This window comes from Triturus cristatus, chromosome 6, assembly GCF_964204655.1.
Source record: "Triturus cristatus chromosome 6, aTriCri1.1, whole genome shotgun sequence".
Classification (NCBI taxonomy): domain Eukaryota; kingdom Metazoa; phylum Chordata; class Amphibia; order Caudata; family Salamandridae; genus Triturus; species Triturus cristatus.
In genome coordinates, this window is record NC_140589.1 from 1,518,742,319 (window position 1) to 1,518,747,919 (window position 5,601).

The 5,601-nt window shown below is 34.5% G+C and overlaps 1 long non-coding RNA gene across 1 annotated transcript; it reads right to left on the minus strand.

The window, feature by feature from the left end:
- Positions 1 to 328: 328 nt before the first annotated feature.
- On the minus strand, positions 329 to 3,744 carry LOC146821620 (uncharacterized). Its single transcript, XR_014962746.1, has 3 exons — positions 3,470 to 3,744; positions 3,095 to 3,202; positions 329 to 1,800 (listed from the first exon to the last, which is right to left on the minus strand). It is a non-coding gene; the product is annotated as an uncharacterized LOC146821620 (long non-coding RNA).
- Between the last annotated feature and the right edge of the window lie 1,857 nt (positions 3,745 to 5,601).

A 5,601-nucleotide genomic window follows, 5' to 3' on the forward strand; every position in this document is an offset into this window, starting at 1 on the left:
GTGCGTACTTTAATATTTTGTAAATCTTATTTTGAAATACAAATGACAATTCAGCTGCAATGTGTATTAAGGAATATGGTTTAATTTCTATTTTATAGTTCGGATTGAGTTTTGGTGATTGGTTTTGACGGAATTTAAATTGGATTTTTTCGATAATTTGAAAAATTGCGTACCGATAATGTTAAATGTTTCGAATACTATGGAACAGTAAAATTTTTCAACATTGGTTTAGTTTTGATGAAATGAAGATTTGTTTGAAAAAATGGAAAAAACCCGACTTATTAATTTGAAAAAATTTTTTAAAAAAAAATCTTTGTATGCCAATTGAATCATTGTAATTACTATAATTTTTAGCAAAGCAGGAAAGTAAGCAAATTCATTGTTTTAAAAAGAAAGAATGTTAGAAAGATTTTCGAGGTAGTCTATAGCCACACACAACGAAAACTGTTGTAGAATTGCCAATAGTCTCTCAGACATTTCCCTTGTTTTGACTGTTACTCGTGGGTTTAGACTACCTGCGAGTGTTTGTGCTAATCTCATTTCTTGGAAACTTTGCTCCTTCTTCAAAGTTTCCAAAAATGAGTAGAAGTTCGGATGTGGTTTTCCAATTGTATGATTGAAGGAGTTATGCCACCCCTCAATGGCATTGTTTGTTTTGGCCTCTCCCTCTAAACAACTCGTGTAGCAGTTCCACCACTCCACATGGAATCGTGGCTTCCTCCTGCGACCCGATCTGCTTAGGTGTCCAATCCATGTGTCCTCAAAATAATTTAGAATGGGTGCCAATTTTTCCTCATTACTCGTATAATAAACAGATTCTATAATTGCAGTGTAGTACTCGTCCACACTTTCGGGAGGAACAAAACAAAGTGCAGTTAATTTTTTTAGTTCAAACTGTAATTTGCTATCCCGAGAATATTCTGCAACTAGGGATGTTTTTTGTAGTTTACGCCAAAATGCCTGCGAAAAATGGAAAAAACATCCCTGAATTTGGGTATCCGTGTACGTTTTGGTGATCACATTGATCATGCTCAATTCGAAATCGATTATTATTTTTCGAGGACTTGCAGATGTTTTGCTTTTAATCACTGATAAAAGTTCAGTGTATGTTGCAGAAGTCTTATCAGGTAGCAAACTATACACTAAGGGAATTACACTATTGTTAATCTTAGCATGTATAGTGTAAATTTGAGTGAAAGGATGGGGTGTACTTTTAAACGTCCCATCCATCATCCAAATTTCACTACTTTCTAACTTAGCAAGGTTACGGGGGGTACTAAAAATTAAAATACGTTTCTGAGGGTTTTCGTTGTCATGCAGAAGGAAAGGTTCATCAGAAAAAGAAATAGAAAGATCATGAGGAATTCTAATGTCAGAGAATGTATGTGGTGTAGACAATTGAATATTACTTGCCTGCTTTTGTCTCTGAATAATTCTTCTCAAATTGGGTATTATAGGCATGTTGCTAGCAACATGACTAGGGACATGCTGTGCAACCTCCCTTAAAATGGATCCTGTAGAATCATTGGAGGTGCTTGCAATAGCTTTCATCTCATTAATTGTCTCTCTGATTTCTACATCCATTGCAGAGGCAGAGTGGTTATGTTCTGTGGTTTTCACAACCAAATTATCAACAGTAACCGCTCTGCCACTGCAATGGGTAGTGTAGTATTGCACGCACCTCCAATGATTTCTAGTTAAACTTATTCTTTCCTTACTATATATGTATCCACCATGGTTTAACAGATTTTTGCCCTTCCTGGATTTAACGAAGTTGGCTGCTCCAAGGCTAGACATTATCTGAAAAAAGGAGAAAAGATAAAACATTTAGCTTGATATTTATTAATATTTGTATACAAAACATAACATGTACTCAATCCTTTATTTTGCCTACTGATGCATCTTCATGGAGTAAGAATAGCACATTGTTATCCCTACACTATCCAACACTTACCCTACTGCTGCACCTTCCTGGAGTTAGAATAGTAAATTGATACCCCTACACTATCCAACACTTTCCCTACTGATGCACCTTCCTGGAGTTAGAATAGTAAATTAATACCCCTACACTATCCAACACTTTCACCACTGCAGCTCCTTCATGGAGTTAGAATATTAAATTAATACCCCTACACTATCCCACACTTTCCCTACTGCAGCACCTTCATGGAGTTAGAATAGTAAATTAATACACCTACACTATCCAACACTTACCCTACTGCTGCACCTTCCTGGAGTTAGAATAGTAAATTGATACCCCTACACTATCCAACACTTTCCCTACTGCAGCACCTTCCTGGAGTTAGAATAGTAAATTGATACCCCTACACTATCCCACACTTTCCCTACTGATGCACCTTCCTGGAGTTAGAATAGTAAATTAATACCCCTACACTATCCAACACTTACCCTACTGCTGCACCATCCTGGAGTTAGAATAGTAAATTGATACCCCTACAGTATCCAACACTTTCCCTACTGATGCACCTTCCTGGAGTTAGAATAGTAAATTAATACCCCTACACTATCCCACACTTTCCCTACTGATGCACCTTCCTGGAGTTAGAATAGTAAATTGATACCCCTACACTATCCAACACTTACCCTACTGCTGCACCATCCTGGAGTTAGAATAGTAAATTAATACCCCTACACTATCCAACACTTTCCCTACTGCAGCACCTTCCTGGAGTTAGAATAGTAAATTGATACCCCTACACTATCCCACACTTTCCCTACTGATGCACCTTCCTGGAGTTAGAATAGTAAATTGTTACCCCTACACTATCCAACACTTTCCCTACTGATGCACCTTCCTGGAGTTAGAATAGTAAATTAATACACCTACACTATCCAACACTTACCCTACTGCTGCACCTTCCTGGAGTTAGAATAGTAAATTAATACCCCTACACTATCCAACACTTACGCTACTGTTGCACCCCCTGGAGTTAGAATAGTAAATTAATACCCCTACACTATCCAACACTTACCCAACTGCTGCACCTTCCAGATTTTGGAAAAGTAAATTGTTACCTCTACAGCATGGTACATTTTAAAAGTTGTTGCAACTTACAATGTTTGTCTAAATTACCTTTTTTTCCGAATTGGTTTTCTGGCAGACTCCTGTTCAGTGGTATTGCTGAGTCGGTTTGTGTAGACACTTTTGAGGTGATTTGTTGGGGAATGGATAAATAAATGTCTGGAAAAGTGAAAAATGAATAAACTTTGAAAACAGAACGATGTTGAGAAATGTGTTTAGTAAAATTATTCCACAAAAATTGCACATGTGATATAAGTTGCTGCACATAACTATTTCCGTAATGAAAAATACATTCTTTAGACATGAAATATAAATCTAAAATTTGAAAATGTAATCATAATTACATTGATTATTTCTTTGAAATTTAGCTATGTGATAGTTAGTCAAATATTTTGAAGGTAAAGAATCCGTGCTGTAAAAAAATACCTTGTTTTTGAGAATTTGCTTTTGTGGATGAGGTGGTAGAGGATGTTTTTCTTTGTTGGCTCAAATTTTTAGTTGTGAGAAAAAAAATCTTTTCTGTTCTGGAAAAAAGGCGAAAAAAAGATAATTAACGGTGGGTAGAAATGTAGTACTTGAGTTTTTTTAAAATTAAACAGACATACAATATAACTAGTACTACATGATACTGTCCTAATTAAAACACATTACTGTAGTAGAAATATAGATATGTACCCCTACCCTACACAAAAATATCACTGATGGTGCTCTTTCCTACAGAAGAAATTGAATATTGTTTCTCAAAACTATCCATTAGTTTTTAAATTAGGTACGATACAGGAGGAATAATTGCAAAAGAAAGGATTTCTAATGTATCGTTATAATAAAATGGGAAAGAAAACATACCTTTTCTAGTAGGTATTTTGTTATCGTGCCTTTATACTGATGTTTGCTGGAGGTTAAAAGGTTGTTGTGAAAAGATGTTCACTGTTGGAGATAAAAAAAAAAAAAAATTGTTCCTTTGTCAACGTTGGTTATAAAAAGACAATTTTGATTTTTATGCGGTGTGATTGAGTATTAAAAAAAAACACCATTGGCATACATGACTTTATGAAATTTTAATAAATAAATTTTACAAGTAAAACCATGCCACAAAAATAACATTTACCTAAACAATTGAGTTTGTCAGTCGTTTACGTGGTGGGGATGTCCAAATAGGTTCAGCTGCTGTGCAATGTAAAAATCTTCCGATTTTCTGGTTGAGGAAAATAAATTACTTGTTTTAATTTTGAGTTTTATTTTATTGATAATATATTGGAAACAGTTCATTTCTTAAGTTTTTATTATTAAGTGAAAAAATATTTTTTGTGGTTTAAGAAAATATATTTTTCTAAAAACTATCGTTTACATATATATTAATAACTTACTAGTACTTGCTCTGTTGTGAATTCCGTGCTCTCTCTGAGGAGGTCGCAGTGCAGGTGACAGAGGGTCACCTTATTACGTCTGCTCTCTCTGCTAGTTGATAATCAACTGAGTGCAAAATGGTGTCTCACTTGTATTTATAAGTTTTACTGTGTGTCACTATTAATTTTTTTAAAAACTGCGTTCGTTGTGTTTTTTTTAATGCTTTGTTTTACTGTGGAAAATGATATTTTAAAAATGCTTTTAAAGAAATATTTTTTTCATTCATTTGCCCCGTTTTGGCATCCATTTTGGAACATGTCTTTTGGTATTGTTTACATAGAAACTGTGGTAGGACAAGTTTTATAAGTGAGATGGTTAAAATGGCGCCTGTGTGTATGTGTGTTATGTTTTCGTTAGTTTACTTAGTTTGCGATCTTTTCATGTTAAAAATGTGTATGTACTGTAATTTATTTTTTCATTATTATTTAAAAACTTACAAATGTCTTAAAACGGATTTTTATGGGGAATTTTGAGCATTGATTTTAATACTCGAGTATTAATTTTAATACCCGAGTATTAATTTGTTACTGCATTTTGGTCGATTTACGTACAGTTCTTCTCCACGTTTTAATACACTTCCCCACCCTAAAACCCCTAATTTCCCTGCATCCCGTGCCAGATTTTATTGTACTTTTAATTTTAAAAAAAAAATCGCGTTGTAATGGTATGCGTTGTAATATACTTCGTTGTAACAGCACTTTTCAGTATTGTAATAGGTTTGGCGTTGTAACAGAATTCGTTGTAAAGTAATGCGTTGTAATAGTACTAGCGTTGTAAAAAATGCGTTGTAAAGGTATGCGTTGTAATAGCATGCGTTGTAACGTCATACATCCTTTTACAGCATATTCTAGAAGGAACATGCTACTTCCAAATGAGATACAGCAGGTGTGGTTCACTCCAAAGATTCAAAAGCATATCCATGTCTGTACTACATTTCTTTTTTTAAACAACAGTCAATAATAGGACTTCTTGCTAAGGCATCCAACACACTACCTAATTTTATTCACGTTAATGCTGACAGCATCCAATTAATTATATATATATTTTTTTAAAACACCTCCATTTTAACTGCTTTTCATTTGGAGAACTACCCCATTCAGCTCCAGCCTTCTCCTGACTGCTCCTCCTCCTTCACATCAAAATACTTAGAA